This window comes from Acromyrmex echinatior, chromosome 12, assembly GCF_024713525.1.
Source record: "Acromyrmex echinatior isolate Ae372 chromosome 12, ASM2471352v2, whole genome shotgun sequence".
In the NCBI taxonomy this organism is placed as follows: Eukaryota; Metazoa; Arthropoda; class Insecta; order Hymenoptera; family Formicidae; genus Acromyrmex; species Acromyrmex echinatior.
This window is the reverse complement of record NC_141863.1, coordinates 11,296,659-11,321,507: the sequence shown is the minus strand read 5'-3', so window position 1 is coordinate 11,321,507 and position 24,849 is coordinate 11,296,659. Positions and strand designations below refer to the sequence as shown.

The window sequence follows — 24,849 nt, the reverse complement described above, 5'->3', positions numbered from 1 at the left end:
TCCTTTCATGGTATTACTGAGAAGTTTAATAGATTGAATAGCGAGCGTATGAGGATATCGTTTTATAGTACTAATAAATTGCGAGAATTCATTAAGTGCATAAAGACTCTTACTGCGTGACATGAAGTCGAATGTTGTTTATAAAATCTCGTGTAAGAATTGCGATGCAAATTATGTGGGACAAACATGTAGACAGTTGAGATCAAGAATCACGAAGCATAAGAACCATATCCGATGGAACATCTCTACTCGTAATATCATAACGGAGCATCAGGCAAGAAGGCCATGATTTCGATTGAGACAACGTTACAATATTGGATGAGGAACCTCACTATAGGAAGATATTGATTTTGGAGATGATATTCAAGAAACAGACGCATAGATTCAATCTGCAGACGGATATGGAGGTGCTTTCCAAGGCCTATCTCCCGATCATAGACAAGCTATAAAGACTTGAGGTTGTCACGTTTAGTCAGTCAGTGTCGTTCGAACGCAATAATGAGTCTTTCTGGCGTGTTTACTTTCCAACTTTCTTGTTCTTGGAATTGAATAACGCTTTAATGATACATTTTTCCCAATTACATAAATATATAAAAATATAAATAAGGACTCTCAATCTTAAAAACAATAATTAGAACTTTAGAACAAGGTTAATGGGAGTCTAACGCTGATGTAAGAGGGAAGAGTTAGGAGACGTAGATAATACTCAAGTGTTGGCGGTTATCTTCATTTATTATATCGAACATTTCGGCTCATTTTGGAGTCATCTTCAGCGAAAAAGTAGAATATAATATCTCGTTGAAAGTAAATCACTCGCAGATTGGCAGAAATGCAGTAATCAATACGCTATATAAATTATTACCATTTTACTGTTAGTTCAATAATTAAAAATCAGTAATACTCGTGTGATTCACCTCAACGGGAAAACAAAGAAATTCACAAACATTAATTCACAATTTTCATGAGATATAAATTAATACAAATCGTTCTTCGGATTAATATCGTATTAGTTCATCTTGACGTATTGTTTGAAATTGAATGTTACAAAGTGATAAGGGGATTTATAAACAAGCAATGACAATAAATAATAACAAGAGAATCAACCTATAATTATTTTAAATCTCAATATTGTTTTAACGTGTCTAATAAGAAAGCATAAGAATAATGCAAGCATTCTGTGTCTGTTTTTAAATTAAGTCCATTCTTCTACATGTATATATAAAGCATTTTTGAATTTAAATGTTTATTGGGAAATCTTTCCTTATTAAGAATTTGGACATTCTCCTAATTAAATTTATGATTAAAACCAAGTCGGTGGTCTGTGATCACGATTGGTTCTTGTTACTGCTGTTGATATGATTGCGATGCTCAGATATACTCATGAATAATTTTCGATCTGTTTGATCAATACGCGTCGCAATCTTTACAAGGGATTTTGTACACAACATTTTTATTGGAGAATTTTGGGAGTGTCCTTCTTTTGAATTTATTAAGCTTATTCAAACTGAAGAAGGATAATTTCGTTAATGTTCTTCATAATAATAAAAAATTTCTCGGACATCAATGGAACATAAGGTAGAGCGAACGTCCATGATGGACGTTCTTCATTAGTAATCATCGCTATCAATTATTAGTCGCTATCAATATTATTCTCTTTCGTTTGTAGTTTGTGGAACAACATTTTTAGAATTGATAGTGTTAAAAATGAAGTCAATCATAGTCATTATTTAATAAAGTATTGACTATAAACTTCATGTTCTTGTAATGAAATTTTGAACTTAAAAATAATAATGCTCTGTCAACCATTTCTGTTATTACGCCTTTCTTCTGAGAACTTGGATGCGTTGAAAGATAATTCAAGTAACGTCCGGAAAAAGTAGGCTTGTGAAACCAGTCGAATTCTAACCTTCTTTTCTTATTAATAATGATTGTCAAGTCTAAAAAATTAATTCTATTTTCACCCACTTCCATCGTGAACTGTAACCTCAGGTGCCAAGAATTAAAATTTGTGAGTATTTTATGAATTTCGCTAGATGGTACATCCATAACAATGTCATCTACATACCTAAAATAAAACAGGATGGAAATACTTATCTTTTTCAATGCATCCATCTCTAGATCTTCCATTACTAAGTTAGCGATATAATCGGAGAAAGAGGTGAGCCCATTGGACCAAATTTTTGCTTAAAAACTCCCCATTAAAAGTGAAGTACGCCGAATCCAAAACAAAATCCAGAGCATTCAGAAATTCTTTCTTCGGAATCAACGTCGATCTTTCGAGGTACTTCCATTTCTTGACTGTACATTTCCTAGCTAAATCTAATAGAATGATGGAACATTTTTCCATTTGTTATCTTGGAAAATTACTAACTAAAAAACAAAAAGTTACTTATTGTGTTTGATTCTGACTGGCCAACATTATCAGAAGCCGATTCTTGAATTATTTTTATAGTAATATTTGCGATATGGTGCTCTGTTTGCTGGATATATAACCTTAAAATTGTTTGATAAATTAGTTCTCCATATTCTTATTTTACGATATTCCCTAATTTTTTTTTCTTGTCCTTTTTCTTTCACTTTTTTTGGTTTTAATTCCGATATTTAGATTCTCGTTGTAGGGGAGTTCACCATGACAGGATAATTTTTATTCACAGTTTTTGTATGTGTTGTCTCTTTTGAGGAAGGCTCAAAAGTGAGCCGAAATATGTAAGCGAGTTTTAGTGAATAAAGAAGATTCACACTTCATAGATATATTATTTGCGCGACATCTTCTGCGCTTGATTCCTACTGCCTGTATCCTTTCCAGTTCTTTGTATAAAAATTTGTACAGAATATTTTTCTTAACTTTATGTGGGAGATTGTCTTTGTACTTTAATAAAGTTACCCATTTTATTCATATAATGAATGCTAATATTATGTTAAAATTTTTATTGTTTCTTTTGAATTCAGAAATGTTAGTAATATAAGGTAGCATAAACCAAACTCTTTGTTCTCACTCATTACTATCTTTGGCCAATATTTATAATCAGATCTTATATTTAAAACCGTCTTAAATACAGTCTTAAGATATCATCAACCAATCAGACAGCCGCATTAGCATCTTAAGAGATTTAAGACGGTCTTAAAATAAGAACGGATTATGAATACCGCTCTTTTAAATCTTTCTGTTTTAGCATACATTTGTGAAATAAAAATTTTAGGCGTAAATTGATAGTGTTAAAAATAAACTCTAATCGGATAATCATTTTTTCGAAAGGTATTAATGACATATTTGATATTTTTTTTTATGGTATTTGAAATGTGATAATCAAAATTCTCCGTCAGTCATTCCTATTATTATGCCTCTTTTTTGAGATAGGAAATGCGACGATAAAAAGTTTAATTAATGTCTCGAACATGTAGGTTTGTGATATCAATCAAATTCAATCATATAATATTGTTAATGATTATGAGTTCAAAAAATTTATTCTGTCACACCCTATTTCCAAAGTGAATTACAATTTCTCATAAAAAGAGTTAAATTTTCGTAAGTGTAAAATCAATTAAGTTGTTGGGAACTGCTATAATATTATCAACATATCGAAAATAGAAGGGAAGTTAAATACCAATAATTTCCAATACTTTCAATTCTAAATCCTGCATGATTAGATCTGCTACAATCGGAGAGAGTGGAGACTCCATATCTTTCTGCTTATAAAAACCATCATTAAAACAAAAATAAGTAGAGTGTAATAAACGAATGGACAGTTCTGTCTATGCACCTTTGGAAGCGCATATGTTCTCGGGAGATTGCCTTTATTACAGTATAATTTTTTATAAATAGCTGGATTAATATAGAAAAGGCTCCTACATTATGAAATACCGAATCCATTTTGGGTAAATGCTAGAAGTCTATGGGCAGAATTAAAAAAAATAATAGGTCATTTTGAATTAGGACATAGGGAATTTAATAAGCTTCAAAATAATGTTATGTAAAATTTAATTCAAATTTTATTTTTTTTTAAATTAAAGAAAATGAAGTGAATGATGTGAAAAGTGAGTTAATCACTAAGTCAAAAAAATTGTGCTCCTAATATGAGATGTCCCAAGAAATCGATAATAAAACGCAAAATACATTAGTATTAAACACATATCAATTAAAAAACTTTATGTAATGTTTCTAAAATACAAACACAGTCAGTGTGCGCGCAAAATGAGTACATTGTACCCAGGACTCATCTTCAGGTAATTGGAACTAAACATCGCAGAAACAGGCACTCGATGTTCATTCCGGTTGTTCTTTTTATTATTGTACAATAACATTTATATTTTATCAATAATTTTCACTATGGCATAGGAGCATGGATTCATATTAGAAATATCCTGGATATGACGATTTTCACATCTTATGGTTTTACGATTATCAAATCTAACTTCTGTAATTAAGCAATTCAACATCCCGTATTTTTCTATTAATACAATATTATTCTATCGCTACATGAAGAATTTATTGCCAAATATTTATTTATTAAATAAGTAAATATTTGGAGATGGAGTCTCCGATCTCACCTATCTTAGCGGATTTGGTAATGCAAGCTTGAAAACATTGCGATAAATAAAGTTCCTACCAGTCTATCAATTTATTTTAGGTACGTAGATGACATTCTATTAGCAGCAACTAGTGACATGTTATCTTTAATTCTAGATTATTTCAACTTTCAACTTATTCCATGAAAGAATAAAGTTCACGATGGAGAATGGTAAGAACAATAGTATTAATTTCTTAGTCATAGAGCTGATAACAGACGAGGAACACATTAAATTTGATTTATATAAGAAACCTACATATTCAAGCAGATATTTAAATTATGACTCCAATCATCCAATGATGTACAAAAGAGATGTAGTCATTAATCTTATTAACAAAATTTTAAGACTTAATCAATACATTTTTGTTGGTTATTCATTAGAATTTATTTTTGGAACCATTAACAGTCGTTTAAAATTTCACAGTACAACAAATAAAAGAAAAAATAACACAATATACAGATCAAACTAATATAAAAAATTATTTTGTAGTTCCTTATCTAAGCCAAATATCTGAAAATTTTAATAAAACAATAAAGAATTATGATTTTAATATCGCTTTCAACTTACTATGTAAATTCATAAAAACTGGTAAAGATACAATTAACAAGTAACTTATGTAGGACAGACAAAAAGAAAGTCAGAAACAAAAACAAAGGACACATGCCAGATATCAAAATAACATCGGAAAATTTATCATCTTAAAACATAGACTACAATCTAACCATGAGTTTCAATGGGATAATGCTATAATTTTGGATAAGGAACCATCCTATCAAAAAAGATTAATCTTTGAAATGATATACATTAAGGAACAGCAAAAGGCCTTAATAAAATGACACAGATAGACTAGCTAAAAATTATCTCCTTATCCTAGAACAAAGAAAGTCTCCGACAATTGGTACAAATTTTCCTCATTCTACAAATAGCGACAAGATATATTAATCTTTACCGCAGTCACACATAACAGTCAAAAAATGTTACTTGTTGAAATAACCACCAACGTTTGAAATCACTCAGCAAAAAGTTTTTAGATAGCTTAGAATTAAAAATTGCAGGATGATCATGTTTAAGATACAGGTATAGGAAAACAAAAATTTACCTTATTAAATATTTTTAATTATTCACATTATCAATCTTTAATTTTTATTTTTAATTTCTATTTTGTTTATTTATAATCATAGTCAATTAATTATATTTTGTTAATAATGTTTCTATTCTTATAATTTTAATTTATTATTTTACAATAAAAATATAATTATTTAGTTTTAATAATCCTTAATCAATTATAATTTACATCTTAATTTTTACTTATTATAACTTCTATTAATTTATATATAAGACATAATAATAATAAGAATAATTTTAAATATGAACCAGAAATTGGCAATTTTGTATTGCAACGACCATAATCATATCGAAATGAACATCTACGATACAATAAGGAAATTAAAATATAAAAACGACGAAGATTACGGAGAGAACGATTTTACAATCATAAGACTAAACGAATTATTGACAACATGTGAGAATTTATATTAGGGGTACAAATAAGTTCGTGCGGTTTTTTCTCGAAATTTGGGGCTTTATTGTGAAAAACCGGTTACAATGTAATCAGAGTCACTTCCAATGATAATGCAAGCTCTTCTTGCGTTTGACATGGATATTCATCGAGTAATGCCTCTAATTCTGCGTCTTCAAACTTTCTTGGACATCCGGCACGCTCTTGGTCTTCCAAGTCAAAGTCACCACTCTTAAACCGTGCAAACCACTTCTGACACGTTCGCTCAGATAGAGCATGGTCACCATAAACTTCCACTAAAATACGATGACTTTCGGCAGCACTTTTCTTCATATTGAAGTAATGCAGTAAAACTCCCCGCAAAAACTTTATTTGGTACAAAGTTCGACATATTTGACGAAGTAAAAATATTGTTGTTTACAATTCGAACAAATGACACATACTGAACTTAATACCTACTAATGACAGTTATCCAACGCATACTTAGAAATACGGAACGGTGGAATGAAACAGTAGTTACACCATCTCTTTCAAAACCGCACGAACTTATTTGTACCCCTAATAATTTGTATTGCGGCGAATTTGGATTGTAACTGGTTACAATGAATGTCAAATTATTGATGGCGAGCAATTTTATATATTGAAGATGACCAGACAAATGGTCGAAATGTTAAATATTTTATTTTTGAAATAAAGGAAAATTAGACAAAAACATATACCTATATATTAGGTGTAGTAAAAAGAAATCCATTATTTTTACCTAATATTTATATACTTCTTGATACGGTTCTTATTTACAACTAAAGCCTTTGTTGATAATATTGTATTAAATAATAAACAAAGTTTTAAGATTCATCTCAATGAAACTTGAAGACGTCCAAGTTCTAAAATCTTTTTTACGAGTACAGGCATGATTTAATAATGAATTTTCCACTAAATAGTTTTCATCTAAGAGCAATAAGTTCATAGTGGAAAAATAGATAGCGTTTATTAGTTTATCAGAAATGCCGCTTTCGTATTAGGCGATTATCTCATAATAGGAGGCTTTCCTCTATAATTTTTGTTCTTCCATCTTTGAAATAATGCACACACGCTTTTTGTTAACATATTAGAATCTTTGTTTGTGTAAGTTTCAATATCATTCAGCATCTGCAAAACCTTGAATTTTTTATCTTTTTTGTCAAGTGCAACCGTGATGTTTTCCTTATCAGCTTTCGTAAGTATTACGTCAGGTTTATTCTTAAGAAATTGTTTGGTAGTTTTCACTAAGTACGCAATTCTATTGTTAATTTCACTTTTCGGTAACTTAAACGATGATAATTTCTTCAAAATTGGTAAAGAAATATTTCTAATCATCGAAATCTGTTGAGTAGTAAATTTTTTCAAGTTGTTTTCAATACATTTAATAAAACAATGATGTTTTCTTATCGAAAAAAGGTAAAGAAAAATTTCCTGTCAACTGTAATAAACATATGAAGGATAAGTCGATATCCTTCTTTGATATCATGCAAGAATGGATGTTCTGTTCCACCATCATTGAAATCAACTTCAATGGTCACTTCCACAACGTTTTGCGTGATATTGTTCATGGTGTGAAACGAATAGTGAGGACCATTATTAGTCATATCAAAATTATTATGTTTACTGTTTAAATTCAAACTAATATTACAATAGTATTTAATCGATACTATATTGTTAATAGCTTTTTTCTCCTTTACAATCATCCATTTTAATTTTTTATTCACAGTATCTAATTTATTTCATAAATTCATTCGAAAAGTGTGAACTTACTTCGCAAAAAAGGAATCGCAAATACATAACGGTACATGTTTGGGAATCTGTTTTCTAAGATGGAAGATTTGTTTTCATGAATGATTGACAAATCTTAACGTATAATTCAATTAAATTTTTAACAAACAAATTAAATTTATATACAGAACGAAAATGAAATAGATTAATTTTACGGTTATTTATATAATATAAATTTTGCGACAATAAATTGTTCTTAATACAATGTTTAATGAATTTCATCCTTGTCTTATTGTTTATAATGTTTTTGTGAAGCTAGAACTTCATAAGGTTGATTAGAACAGTACCAAACGTAAACAAAAGAAAATTAAAAAAGGAAATATATAAGGATTTTAACGAATTTTTGTAGCCAGCGTGTCTTTAAACTAATTCCAAAATGTAACCTCATTATGGACTTTTAGTATTAAAAAAAAACAATGATATTTAATAGAGCGAATTAGAGTATTGAGAGTGATAATTGTACTCACAGTAATCAAGTAAAACTTTCTTATTACTCCTTTAATCCATACATTCAAAATATATCCAAATATCAATAGAACGTTTCGATTCTTTGGAGTCCTCTTCAGCTAATACATAAATAAAACTCCCTTGATTGTCAGATATGAGTCATATGAGTCACCATCAAATTCACAGATTTGATGTTGTAAAAATATGTTAAAAGTTAAATTGTCAAATGACTTAATAAACTACTATTCAAATAGTAAAAGAGAAAAATTAATTTCGACATTCGAATAATCATTATTCATCTTGATTGCAGGTATGTGGGATTCAGTGGTATGTCGCAACTTCTTCAACATTCATGCGCGAGAGAAAGTGCGATCTCCGGTCTGGTTTGTATTATGTCTGATTCATGTGTAATTTCGAAATTTTTAAATTGAACATATCGATTTATACTCATATTGTTTGTTCTAATTTGAACACTCCAGTATCTTAGTGCATCTCATTTCAAGTGTATCTAAATAAATATATACAATAATAAGATTGGAAATAATATATAATTTCCGAAATTAATTTATTTAAAATGAATATATATAATAGTTTAACATCTTAACATTCAGATCGTAGTGGTGCTTCGTATTTTAAGTAATGTATCTAAATAAATACATGTGTTGCACGCGTAATTAATATATTCGTGTTTCAATCCGTGTAATTTTTAATACTTCAGTACACGGTACTGAATGACACAAATATACATATATCGAAATAAATACACAGTTTGAAAGATACGTATATATCCATGTATTTCAATATACGGTTGGACATGTATTTTATCTTGTCTGTCAGAGAGTTGTGATCACTTTAAAGGTGATACTCTACCGTTTTCGTAATCTATAGATCCTCCCCTTTCCTAGCCTTTTTATAAACATACACGATGGGTCATTCTTTCAAAATTTTTAAATAAAAAACGCCGTAATTAATGATATTAACGATATAAATATTCCTGATTACTTTTTTTTAGACACCCTTGCAGTTTAGTATTGCACTCAATACGAACTTCGATTTTTTTTACATTTCATCTGCATGCGCGATTGATGCACAAACTCTCGGTGAGATCTCGTACTAAACCGACTTGAGGGATTGTCTCTGGCGTTTGTTCGAATTCTTGCCGGATGGTCTGTGGAGTTGTCGCTTCCATTGTTCTCTCCGAATCCTCCATGTGCGCTCAGCTCCGCGTATTTACTGGTGAGCGAAACATTAATTGCTGTCGAGATTCTTGATCCCGGACGAACCCCTAAAATTTTACGCCCGCGCGGCCGATTTACGAGTTTGCGCTCGCGGATGCACTTCCAAACTGCTGAAATGAACAATACAAATGTTAATAAGAAAAATAAGAAGCATTTATTAATACAGAATAGAACACCGCGAAAGATGTTAGATGGATCAATCAAGAGATACGTCCGAATACGTCGACAGCTCACATCCAAATCTAACTTGTTGTCAGACAGACGAATGGCTAATCGTCTCAACAAACACGGGCATAACAGTATTTATATTTTATTTTGTGTGATTATTAACATGTAACAAGATAGCGGCATAAATGTCTTATCCCATACAGCACAGATCATTCAAAGAATATTGCTGAGATGTTGCAATGTTGAATATTGATGTGTTAATATCAATGTTGTATCTATATTGATTTTTTTACGTTGATTGTTAATGCTGCTGTAACATTGGATCAATATTAAATAAATTATATCGAAATCTATTTTATTTTATAAAAAATGAACAAAAATAGAATGTTATGTAAATAAAAAATTTAAATTAATTAAATTGATCTTTTAATGAAATTTATTTCCAAATAATATATGTCTACGGGGGAATCGGCTTTGCGTGCAGCAAAGTACTCGCGCATGTGACATTATTTATGATTAATCAATTCAATGCGCGACGTTGACTCGTGATCTTTCTACATAAGTTATCCATCCATGTGAAACGTGGAAATAGGATAAGAATCGCTTTGCGTGGAAGTCGTGCACCCTCCCCCCCATCAGAGGGAACGTGAGGTGGAAGTCGCTTTGCGTGGATAGTCGTAAAATATATTTTTAAGTAGCAAAATTATTGTTCTGTATAGTAAAAAGAACATCTATATATAAACTTTCCTTCTTAATAACTTCTTTACGAAGAATGAGCGATGGCTAAAAGCTGTTGCAGGTCACTCAGAGTCATGACTTTGACAACATATGTCAAGGTAAAGGTCATTGGGGGATGTTCTCCTAATCTGAATTTTTATCTCATCCAGTGTAACATTCAGTGTTCATCGTATATCATCGTAGCAGTTTCCGTACGATTGCAGAAGTACCGAGGTGGTACCACTAGCTGAAATATTGTCTCACAGATTACATGATTTCCTTCTATTTCATATGATTTTATCTGATTACAAATAATTTTTTTCACTACATATGAAATCATTTGATAAAATATATGATTTTATTTAATATTGTTACGCCCGCGCGTCCGATAGCAGAGTCGCTTTAGCAGACGCGCACACGCATTTCCGAATCGGCGAAATAACAATACGACAATAATAACACGACAAGATCGAGAACAAGAATTATTGATGCAGAACAGAGAACGCAGAGAACACCGCGAAAATATAGGATGCAGCAGATCGCGAGAGAACTTCCGTATACGCCGACAGCTTACATCCAAATCCAATCTGCCTTGTTAGATTGACTTTGACAGTTGATTGACTTGTTGTTGTTTCGATAACGCGTTCGGCAGCATAGACTACGTGTGTCGGCAAGGCATGGGCATAACACTGCCCTTCCTCTTGTAAATTGTCGTTTCACAATTTGAAGAACGTCAAGCTTCTAAAGAATTCCGAGCTTCCGACCAGTTTCTTGATCCCTACTGCGCTGCTGCCACAGTTTTCTGGAGCTGCTCCACTTAGAGCCTAATCCTTAAAGTTGGAGGCTTCCCCTTCTGAGCAAGACACCTCTTCCTCCTCGGAGAATAGCTAATCCTCCAAAGGACGAAACTCGTTCGGGCATCCCCTCATCCTCATGAAGGGAATCTTAGTATCCTCTTGCCTCTTGTCTTGAGGCGTTGCATTCTTGTTTCTTCTTTTTTCGGAAAGGAGGGGGAGGAAGAGTCTGGCTTTGTCGCAGTACCGCTGCTCCCAATCTCCGCCTTGACGTCTGCCCTCTGTCCTGCGGAAAAACCACGGTTCAAAAACTGCAGGCGAAACGGTCTTCTTAAAAAAAAAAAATCTGTCGCTAAATGAGTTCCTTGACGATGTTGCTCCATCTGATGGACTTCTTCAGACACCGCTTCCTCAGCTGGGCTCTTCGCCGCTGTTGATATTGCAGCACGCCAGTAGTAGTACACCACTAGTCTTTATACCATTACTTTTTCTCATGACGATTGACGAGCCCACGAAGATTGCAGTACCGCCAAAGTAAGTCCAAAGAGATATTCGGCATTCTTGTAACTAAAAGGAGAGTTATCATGGCGCCGCTTGCGCTGTAAAATAAATTCACATTAATAAGCTAAGTGATACTATAACGAGGCTCTGCTTTATTGAATTGATATCAGTTTATTTAATCTATTCCGCGGGCCTCTTAAGATACAGTGCCAACCTGTTTGCATGTACAATTTTATTTTTATACCTGTTCAACTTGCGAATACAGTAAACAACATCCCTAAGCTTCCTTTTCACACAATAAGGACCTTCCCAGCTACTTTGCAATTTAGGAGCTTTCTCTCTCACTTTTCGAGGATTGTACTAATCAGAGGAGCACTTCCATCAAACATGTCCGGCTTTAACCTAACGTTTGTTTCCCCACGAAGCGAAACACGGGATTCCACGCGTTTACACGTATTCATATCATTTCCGCCCGCAGAAAATCGCATAATATTGTGAAGTAAGACACACGATTCAACGCATTTTTGCACGTTCGTTTGTCATTTCTGCTGCCCGATGAAAATTGTATAACATCGCGATCGCGCGCGTTTGCGGTAAGATTTCCGTTATTGGAAGGACTTATTTGAGTGTTTCCACTGCGAAGTTTCTCCCGTAGCCGTTGGATCTCAGCGTCGAGTTGTCGCAGTGACTCCATACAATCGGTCAGCGTGCGCTAATGTTCTTCACGCATCTGTCGCATCTCAGCGTTGCGTTGTTGTGAAGATTCTGCGCGCGTGCCGTTGCTCCTCCCGCAGCTGTTGCACTTCTCGCAAAACGACCTGAAGAGTGATCGTCGTAGGTGATACTTTCTGATATTCTCACGGTTGACACAGCAGGAGATTGCTCTGTAGCAATGATTCTCCTTTTTTGAGCACAGCACGCAATGAATGTCCAAGTGGACGAACTCCCAATTGTTGCGTCCGCGCGTCCGATTTATGACGTCGCTTTAGCAGACGCGCACACACACTCCTGAATCGCTGAAATAATAACATGACAGTTAAGAACGAGAACGTATATTATATGATGCAAAATAGAGAACACGGAGCATACCACGAAGATGTAAGATGGAGCAGATCGCGAGAGAATTTCCTTACGTGCCGATAGCTTACATCCAAATCCGTCTGGCTTAGGCAGTTGACTGATTTGTTGTTTCGGTAACGCGTTCGGCTGCAGGTAGGTATCGGCAAGGCATGGGCATAACAATATTATATAATAATTTCTCGTGATTGCATAAGTAATTATCGGATTATATATAGAGATTTCATTTGAATTTTATAATGATTGCAAAGACTCCCAAGTGGTTACCACCTCGTCCAGCACGCTAGAGTCCAGCATCGGATAAATAATCGCTTTTCAATGTACCATGAAATTAATTCCAAATTTCAATTGAAAATATTTTTTTTTATTATAATTTTTTATTATGTATTCTAGAATAAAATGTTAATCAATAATATTATTATTATTTTAATAATAAAACTAAATTAATTAATATGCGAAAAATTTTTTAAGGAAATCAGTGAAATTTATATTATACATATTGTGTTATGTCTATGATGTCTATGTGTTATATCAAAGGACTCTATGATTCTTTTTTTTTCATGAAAATGTTGCCGTCGAGCCGGGAACCAAACACTTGTGGAAATTACATAGCAATTTCAATTTTGTTATAATAAGAGATTGAAGTATCAAACATAAAAAAATTAACAATGAAAGTCAAAGGAATGATACCTTTGACTTTCATTGTTAATAGATTGATCAGATATCTAACACCGTAAATGAAATTGACGATGGAACATTTTCATACTAACAATAGAATCAATATATACCTAGGAACAATTGATTCCCATATTTCCCCTCTGATCATTCTCATCAAAGATAAAGAAATTCATGGTATAAATTAAGGTGCGCGGAAGCTCACAGTGGTCAAATCCGGTCAGAAGTTCTGAAGCTATATCTTACTCGGTCAAAGATTTTGAAGAGCACTTTAAGTATTCGAGCAGTAGTTGTGAAATTTTTGATCGGGTTGATTTTGTTTTCGGGGATGCAAATCTTTGAGAGTAATTACCAAAGGTGGCTTCTCCTGTAACTATAAACATCTTTCCTTAGATTAGAATCTTGGACCAAACGCCACAATAAAAAATAATTTAAACAAACCTTTCATTTAGTTGATAACTTATCTTGAAAAATCAAAAATTCCAGTGCGCATCTTAAAATTAAATAGAATTCAGAAAAATAGACGGGCGAAGATGCCACAAACGCAACCTCGCAACCAATTAGCTGAAAGCCCAAAGGTAGATTTAATTTAGTAAAAGTTATTAGAAAAGTTGAAAAATAAATAATACGTGAATTTAAGAATTCTTCTGACATTCTAACTTCCATCTCTTGTTTACAGTTCACTTCCCCTTAAATTTGTTATAGCGATAGCTACAACTAAAAGATAAAATGAAAATTAATTAATATAGACACCTAGCAACTGCAGATGACCTGCAAGCCATTGACTTTTGAAGAAGTCTTTGTACCTAATTGCGCAATTTTGCGGAAGCAATGAGCAAATAATATAAAATTGCTTTCAGCAAGTTGCAAAAAGATTTCTTTTCTCCGTTTTGCGGAAGCGATTGCCTCAAATTGGGAAATCCGAATGCGACCGTTAGCATTGATCGTATTAGGAAAAGGCAATGACCGAAACCAGCTGACCAAGTTTAATCCAGGTCAGCAACTCGAGCGGGTATATTAATATATGCTGTGACATACCGGGAGAGTTGTCTTATCAGTTATCATTCGAGTTTACGCCTGTATGCGCGTCTACAGCTTCTCGCGCTTTAACGCTCGAGTTGATAAAGGAAAGGCCTCTATTATGAGAGTTTATTTTGGGTAAATGCGCTAGACGTCTATAAGCGAATATAATTAAAAAAAATAATAGATCATTTTGAAGGGAATTTAATAAGCCAGCGTGCGCGAAAAATGAGCATGCGATAGATTATACCCAGAACTCGTTTTCAAATAGTTGGAATCAAGCATCGCAGATATAGGCACGCAACGTTCATTCCGGTTGTCTTTTTTATTATTGTACAATAACATTTATATTTTAGCAACGATTTTTACTATGACATAGCAGCGTGGGTTATTTCATATGAGGAATACCCTGGGTATCTCATATTATGATTTCCACGCTTTATGGTTTTACGCTCATCAAATCTAACTTCTGTAATTAAAGAATTCAACATATTCTGTATTTTTCTATTAATACGATCTTACTCTATCACTCCATGAAGAATTTATTGCCAAATATTTATTTATTAAATAATAAACAAGAAATTAATTTAAATGCTCATCTCAATGAAACTTGAAAATATCCAAATTCTAAAATCTTATTTTATAATGGCTACAGACATGATCTAATAATGAATTTTCTGCTAAATAGTTTTCAATCCAAGAGCAATAAATTCATAGTAAAATCAATAGATAGCATTTATTAGTTTAGCAGAAACACCGCTATCTCATATAGAGGCGCCTATCTCATAATAGAGGGCTTTCCTCTAAGTAATCGCGATACGCGACTAGAAATTATACGAAAGAATCGGATCGCACGTGAATACTTGTCAAGTGCCAATTAGAGCGATATATATTGTAACATTGCTTAGTAACATTAAATTCAAAGTGTGTTAGTAAGCGTGAAAGTGACTTATTTCTTTTCGTCCTTGGCGAACCCACAACCTATCACTCAAGAGTACAATAAATCTTCCTATTCACCGGTCTCAAATTCGGATAATAATTGCCTGAAAATATTCAGTCATTTTTCCCTGAACTTCCCCAAAGTGATTACTCCTCTTATATGAACCAACTCAGTTATCCATCTCTGAATTTCCTAAAAATAATCATTCATTTCCCTCTCCAATAATTGAGTCAATTTACATCTCTTATCCTAATCTTTTAAATTCGAACGATCTTGAAGATTTGTTTCTTGAAAATATTTAATTTTTAAATTTCTCCAAAACAGAGGAGTCCTTGATATTTAGAACTTACCTTACTAGATATTCCCATAACCAAAGAATAATAATCCTAGACCCTGAAACCCATGTCCTTTTCACTGATCCGATTCATTTTTTTATACTCTGACTTAGCCACCTCCTCTCCTAATCTCGAGACACATTTTAACTATTTATGCTCACAAATATTTGAATCTCCCTAATTTAATTAAATGAATTTATGTAAATTATGAGATAGATCAAAATTCTAACTACACTTCCTGAGATTCTGTTCAGTAATTTTCGTAATGAAGTAAAATCACTTGTGGAACACAACATAACACTACCAATTTTACACTTTTAATCTAGCGATAATTTAATTCAATTAAATCTAAGATTTAATTTTAAGAAATTTAAACTGTAAGATATAATTATTAAATTAAGATTTATTTAAAACCAGTTACATCAATTTATTTTAATTCCGCTTTAATTGCATTCTTTCTCTTACAAGGTCACATGATCCCAGGTCATAAGATGTGATTTTCTTGATCTAAAAACGAACCGATGAGTGCATTATTTCAAGCAGAATCATTGCGTTCGGCTGTAGACTTCTGTTTTGAAATTTAATCCAAGTGCGTACGCGTTGTGATACGCGCGATAAGGTATCGATCCACTGAGTCGTTAATCCAAGCCCCTTCTATTTGCCTTTTAACTCTCGTGAAATAAAGATTTCTGGGACTCTGAAGTAACAATTGAATCAATGTTGAATTGCAACATTTATGAAATATAAATTCAACGGACATTGAACGTTTCTGTCTTTTCAATGTTGTAATTAAATTTTGCAACATTCGCAATTTGATATTAGTGAGCTGCATAAATTATATACGTAAATGTATTTATACTCAAATGGGCGAATATCTTGTTATATATTAATAATTACACGAAATAAAACATGAATACGTTGCACGTGTACCCGTATATTTCAATACACATGTAATCGTACATTGAAATACACACATACACCTATGTGCCTTTCAAATCGTATATTTCGATACACGTATACTATTTCGATATTCGTGTATTGAACCGTGTATTTCAATATCAGTGTACCCGTGTATTAAAAATTACACGTATTGAAACACGGATATATTAATTACACGTATACAAGTGTATACGTATACAAGTATATCTCCAAAGCCATTTCTAGTATTTCTCTAAATTTCTTAAAGAGTGAAATTTTATTTTAAAAAATTTACTCCAAAACAAGAAAAAGATTTCTTTCTTTTGCGCTTTGGAGTGACTCTTATTTCAAAAGAGTGTAATTTCATTAAAAAAAATAGAGTGAAAATCTGTCACTCAGATTCAAGAGTACAAACATAATATTTTTACTTTTTTTATAATGGCAACATTTTACTCTGTTTTTGGAGTAAAATTTTTCTCCAGAAATTTAGAGAGAGGGCTATTTCGCCCTACGAATCGAACATACTCTGGAATCGTCTTTAATGTCATTATGTCTCCCGCAGTTTATCTTTCATGTCACATTTCTCTTGCATCTTCGTGAAGTTTTCTATAAATAAAGGACGCGGACCTTGAAACGGTCGCTAGTATCGATTGCACTTGAGCATACGCGGCTCATTTTGCTTTTAGAACTGTGACAAAGCTACATGCCGCAAACGATCGTCTGCTTCAATGGAAGGGCAATAAAACGGGCGATGTAGGAGAAAGAGCGCGAAAGAGCAATGGCATTCTTTTATTTCCGTAGATAATAAGTATATCGCGTTTTCACATTGTGTGATGATCACAATATGTTCGCGCGATCGAGATAGAGGTACTGATTTTGCTTTCTTTTAATTAAATGAGAGAGAGTGAGAGAGAGAGAGAGAGAGGAGGGGAGGGAGCGAGAGAGAGAGAGGGAGAGAGAGAAGGAAAAGAATTCACTCTTCCTTTTCTCATATCGCGATGTGAAAAGATATGAATATGAAATATGAAATAAATAAAATTTATTCTCTTTGTAAAGGAGCAGTGAGAGCAAAAATCGTCTATTTGATTTTATCGACAGATATTAAATGTTTCCTTAAAAAGCTCGAAAATGTCGGGATAAAAAGCAACTCGAATTTTATAAAATTTGTATAAAGAAAAAATTAATTAAGAATAAAGAATTTTTGAGTTTAAGTAGATTATTTAATGCAAAATGTTACCGGAAGCATTACAAAAATATCCTTTGTTTATTATTATTAATTTTTACCGTACCAGGTCGGGTCATTAATAACCGTGCGATGCAAGTTTCTTTGAGTCTTTCGATAATTATAAATTATACACTTTATTATTTTTCAAAATGAAATTTCAATATTTATTCTAGAAAGTTGAAAGTATGTTGGTGAATTTTTAGAGATTTTTTGAATTTTATTCTAAATAGGTGAAAAAAACGCATGGATTTAGTGACTTATGTTTGGACGGATGAAACATCAAATCGTACCTTGTATTATAAGGTTAATTTTCTTATACAAAAAATATAAATCAATAATCATATATCATTTAAATGCAAAAAAAGCAATTTTTGTAATTATAGAATAGAGAAACTCTGATGTCCTTGACATGACATATGTTACATTGCTCCCGAATGATCTTCAACAGGTCTTAGACATGATTCGTTAGTCGTTTAAAAAATTATCAACAAATAAAGTTTAAAAAACATTTTATTTCTATTGTATACAATACAATTAAATACACAATAATAATTAAAAAATACTCTAACGTAATTTTATACAGTCACCCTAAGTTTAAGAAATAACATTATATTTTTGCTATATATATATACACAATATTAACAAATATCTTATATCTCCCTCTGCTTTTAAGGAATAGACAACTTTTACGCGAAGCAAAGTCCATCCCACATACTCCTCTCTACCCAGAAACGCATGACTTTCTACGTGAAGCGAGGTCTACCCTAATCTTTCGCCTGCCAAGGGGCGTAAAGATTTTTTACGCGAAGCAAAATCTACCACATCTCCCATCCAGCCAAGAGACGCATAATTTTCCAAACAAAGCGAGGTCTATATTACAGCCCCTCCCCCTCCACCCTCCGTCTAAGAAGTCGTACGCCTCTAAGATGGGCTAAGATGAGGTAAATTTCATTTCGTGGAAAGATGCGCGTCCCTAAGCAGGAGGGAACGTAAGTTGAACCTCGCTTCGCGTGAAAAGTCGGACGCCTCTAGGCAAGGGCGGAGGTGCTGCAGGATTCGCTTCGCATGGAAAGTCGTATGTCTCTAGGCGAAGAAGAATGTGGGGTGGAACTCGTTTCGCGTAAAGGTGTTACAAAATAAAAAATATTCTGTTTATAAAACGAATTCTTTGCTTTAAAAATAAAAATTATATAAGAAAATAATGTTTTTAAAGAAAATTTTTGTTTTTGAAGCAGAAAATATTTTATATTTTGGTCAGAAAATGTTTGTTTTATGTAGTAGGAAAGAAACGTTATTTCTTAAAATTATTTTGTTAATAATTTTTAATGAATAACGCGACGATTAAACCTGTTGTCACTCGGAGTTGTCACCTTGACAACATACACTTGAAGTCTGTGAGGTCGCCCCTAATATGCATAATTACCTAATAATGTTTTAATTGGACGTCTAACTTTAATTCTAAGAACTCCATGTTGTTTCTTCATGTAACTACTAGTCTATGGACTACTATTTCGTAAGTATAGATTATACAACTTTCATACGAAGCAAATGTCACGATATGACAATTCTAGAGCACTATATTGGATTAAGAAACGTCTAAAGAAGGTCTTAATTTCGACATTTTTTGTTGTTTCCAGTATAGACTCTACTTCACAGACATATATCAATACATTTTAATCCTGGAAAAGAATTTTCGAATCAATAAAAGAGGAAAAATTGTTGCGCAAAAATTATATGGCTTAGTCGGTAATACATACGACTATAGGATCCTCTAAAAAACACAAATATACAAAAAAAGTTTTTAAAGAAAATTTTGTTTTCAAAACAGAATTTTTATTCTAAATAATGAAAAAGTGACATTAGTTCTTAAATTTATTTTGTTATAATTTTTTAGTGGCTAATAAGTAATGGCTAAAATCTGTCGGAGGTTACTCAGGGTTATGACTTTGACAACATGTCAAGGTCATCAAAAGGGGTTCCCCGATTCTATATAATTATCGCAATTTGATGTGTAGTTTGCTATAATGACACTGTTCAACAGAAAAATGATATTATTTCAAGCTAAATTGAATGAAGAGTATAGTTTCCATAGTCTTCATATGAGCGCTAAATATGATTTCGTTTATTAAATTGCTCTAGTACATTACAATTTTGAAAAAATTACGATTAAAGTTACAGTAAAGAATAATTTTATATAGTATATTAAACAATAATAAAAATTAATTAGCGGGCAATGAGAGCATACACAGCGCGGTACTTGAAGCACAATACATAAAATATATTTACTATAATTTTACATTATTTGTTGATAACAAATTTCTTGAACGTTTCAGTTTACTTTAAACCATCATAAGCAATACCCTAAAATTTTCATGAACAATATTCCAATCCTCCCATGTTGAAGATGGTCACTGCATTCGACAGAGGATGAGCATACCCCTACTTCTTAATTGACAAATGCCGTTAATTCTCTTCGTTAAATAATTAAATGATACAATAATGAAATAACAATATTATATTGATTTTACACAGTTTCTCACTTTTACTCAACCTCCGTCTTTGCAGATCACAATTCGAAGCGCAACACATTATGTTACAATATATAGAAATAAATTATAAACATTACTTAAGATACTATCCATGTAAAAATCAAATATGTAATGACCGTTAAAATTTTATTCTAAGAGCCGTGTCAGAATAAAACATAAACAATTTTTAAGTCAGCTATTATAATCAATCTTTAAAAACAAAGCTAACGGCGAGTACATGTATCACTATTTAAATTTCCTTAAAATGCTCACATATGAATGGTGTAGAAATTCCGTGTCCGATTGTAGATTCAAACTATTGATTTGTAATTGAATATTTAGCATTTCAGAGATGAGTCTTTTATTTAAATGTCTTTCTATATCTAGAATTTTAATATTCTGCCATAGCTAGACAGATTTCTTAGATTCCCATTCACATCTATAACTCTTTTTAAAAAACAAAAATTATTTTTATTGGTTCTCTAAACAAGAACGTAAGAGAATTGGCAAAAATATGAAGTAATAGGAATGTGCGATTTCCATTAATTGAATCGATCTCTGAATCGATCTTGAATCGGATTGATTGAAATCGATCTACTAAAAAATCGAAGCTGAGTAAATCGATCTATTAGAGATCGATTCAATTAAAATTTTTTTAATAACATCTCAGTGAGATATGACAATGGAATAGATGTCGAATCGACATTAATTTAATGATTTTAGTGTCGAATCAATATTGATTCCATTGTCATTTCTCACTGAGATCGTATAAATTCAACAAAAACAATTAAAACACTATTTTGACTTACCTCCGAATAAAATAATATTAATTTAAAAATCTAGATTTAAATTAACATGTAGTTCTGATCATAAATCAACATAAATCAACTACTGACGTAAAATCGGTGAAATATATTATATAAAAGCGTTAAATTCGGTTTTATAACAATTGTCAATTGGTGTTATAAATTAGAATTTAACTAGCATTTATTTATACATTTACCACTAATTTACATTTTTTTGCCACTAATAATTACTAATTATAATTACAAAAATTATTAAACCCGATTAATGTTAAATGATAAACGTAAGCAGTATAGGCAGAGTAATGATATTACAACTTTGGATTCTTTGGACATGACATATATAGGATTAATTTTCAATAAAATGATAGAGATCTAAATGAAAATATTAAATCTTTTTTATTGTATATAAAACGTATTTGTCGAATAGTGCAATAAAAAATACAATAAAAATTATTACGTGAAAACATAAGACTTTTTAAATGTCTATATTTGTCAGAATCAAATCTGATAACGGTATTAATACGATGCAAAATCCATAATAAAATTAAAGATAAAAATAAGAAAATAAAAGAGACCAAGATAAAATGTTATTCATTATTGATTTATTTTCCATTCATCGAATGAGAGAGAATTCAAAAACAATATTCCTTGCAAATGTTTCGGTGATAGTCTGTTACGATTTTCAGTTACAATATTTCCTGCTTTTGAAAATATTCTTTCTGATGGCACAGAAGTAGCTACAACTAATAAATATTTTTTAGCAATTAATGTTAAAGACGGATATATTGAATTATTGAACCAGTAATTCATTGGATCTTCACTTAACGCAATAGTTGATTGATTAAGGTAATGCTTTAAGTCAGTCGGAATTTCATCAAAATCGCGATCACGAACAAGTTAACTTTTATTAACGAGATAATTATGAACTGACCATAAGTCATTCGAAAGATTTGCATTTTTTTAATTCACTGTTAGCACGTTTTCTTGTCTGGATATATTATTTAAAGATTCTATCTGTCGGGTTATCTTATTAATTGCCAGTGAACAGGCATTATAATTATTGAAATGCAATTTTTCAAACCGAAAGTTTAGAATGGTAGATATAGTTAAAATAGTAATTTCTTCCATTGCTCCAAATCGAATATCAATGATAATAGAGAGTGATTCAAGTAGTTTCAAGGTTACAGAAGGCTCAAATCATAATCTTTCAATTTTCTTTTTTAAGCAATTTATTAATGATATTACTTTGCTGCCTGTGACATAATGCTCGCCACAAATCTTTTTTGTAATAGCTTCAAGAGAATTCATTACTTAAATTATGTCTCTGGCAAGCTCCAATTCTGTAGCTGTTAACATTGAAGGTGCTCTTGGAAATTTTAATAATATTAAAGTGATACCTTTGGATAATTCTATAAATCGTTCTAATAATAATTCTAATATATAGAATTAAGAATTCGTGTGGGAACACATGAATTAGATTTTTTGTTTGATGTTTTCGTAATTCATCTGCAGCAACAATGGACTGTATAAAATATGTAATTAGTGTTTTTACCTTTTCACAGAAGGTTTCAATTTCATTATCTTTTAATAATGTTGCAACCAAATTTAATGTGTGAGCAAAGCAAGTTAAATGTTTGTCTTTTTCAAAAATAGTAGTAGTTGCTTTGACAATATTAACTCCATTATCTGTTATCCTTCTCAATACGCCATTCAGTACATATTTGAAAGCTATTATCCGAGATAATCTGAAGTGTATTTTTCCATCAATTCAGTAACACCAATAATTAGGGGTCAGTTTTCCATTTGAAACAAAATGCACTGTCATTCCCAAATAACTTCTGGCTAAGAGTGTCCGTCCACACGTCTGTTGTAAGACAAAAATGCTTAAGTGTAGATAATATGGTTTTTGTTATATTTGTACAAAATTCATATTTTTCTCTCATTAAAGTTGTTATTTCTTTTCTTCCAAGAATTTTATAAAGAAGTAGAACCATTTTTACGAAACGCTGGAAACTATCTTTCTCTACAGTATTGAGCGGCATATTATCTTTTGCAATCATATAAAAAAGATAATTTGTTATTTGACCATTTTTCTCACTTCCATCTAACAAAAATATAAATTTAAGAATTATAAAAATCTAACAATTATAAAGATTAAAAATTATAAATGAAAATTTAAGAATTGGAAATATACAAGGTGTTTGCTGTCTGGTAATGATTGCATAATCTCTTGTGGGAAGGAGGGTAAAGTAGATTAAATTGATAATAGGAGAACCTTAGAAAGGGATTTACCCTTGGATTTAAATGAAAAATGAAAAATTTTTTTGGTAACTCTACAGGTCAGAAGAGAAATTCCATGTTTTTTTTTCCTCACGAAGCAGGTTAATGGAACGGCTCTCTAAAGCGTAGCCGATTTAAAAAATTTAAAAACTCGAAACTAAGGTCTATGTGGAAAAATCGCCGAACATGGAATTTCTTTTCCTGTAGAGTTACCAAAAAAGTTGACATCTAAATCCAAGGGTATCATTTCTGGAGTTACCTTTGTAAGTCGAAAAGTCCTGTATAATTTTTTTTAGCAGAATGTCTAAAATCAACACATAAAACAACTTTAAGACATCTTTAAAGAGTTTTTTAAGAAACATCTTTAAGATATTTTATAGAGGACACTGACAGATTTTAAAGTTGTCTTATTCATCGATTTTATTCACTTAAGGTAAGAACTCATGGGCGCGTCAAATGGCGTGCTCATAAGTTCTTACCTTTATTCGGTAATATTTAGAAATTAGTATCTCATTAAATATTGCGAAAATTTCAAAATGGTTCTTCATTTTTCGATTCAGTTCAGTCTGCTTCACTTATCAACGAGAGATTATACGGTCATTATCATACACCATTGTATATTATGCACACACACACACACACACACACACACACACACGCGCGCGCGCGCGCGCGTATACATATGTAAATATTTATTTAAAAAGTATCAATTTAAATACATCTTGATTGGACATAGAACTGCATATCTTCTAGGCCCGATTTCAGAATATATGTTATCTAAAGATTAAAGAATTTCATTGATGAATCTGTTTGTAACTTTTAATCTTCAGGTAATCATATATTATGAAAAGGGGCCTTAATAGTCAATTCTGTTGATTATCATGGATACCTATGAATGATTATGTCCAATCGATATATTGAGTATGTAAAATTTGAAGGATGCTTTCCATTTTAAAATGAATTTTTTTACCTTTGTAAGCTTTTATGTTCAATAAAATTTCATTAATTTTTGGTTGAACAGATTTTTTTTCTTTTTATTTTTATTAGATTTTTTTGTTTTTATTAATTTTTCTATCATTTTTCTATCTAAATCTGAAGAAGTTGATTGAGATATTACAAAACATGATGTAGAACATAATTTATCTGATTCTTCAGATACCATTAAGAGACCAGAAAAACTTGAGGATGAAGATGATATTATCTCTATATTTGTAGGATCATCTTCACTAGTTTTATCCTTAAAAAAATTGATTTATTAATTAATATACTTTTACAAATACACA

At 31.7% G+C, this 24,849-nt stretch overlaps 1 long non-coding RNA gene across 1 annotated transcript in view; it reads right to left on the bottom strand.

Annotated features, from left to right (window-relative positions):
• Window positions 1-3,439: 3,439 nt before the first annotated feature.
• Window positions 3,440-24,849, bottom strand: part of LOC147907901 (uncharacterized) — a 36,052-nt gene continuing 14,642 nt past the window's right edge. The window contains exon 3 of the long non-coding RNA XR_015546965.1: window positions 3,440-24,803. This is a non-coding gene — a long non-coding RNA (uncharacterized LOC147907901). The remainder of the gene's footprint in view (window positions 24,804-24,849) is intronic.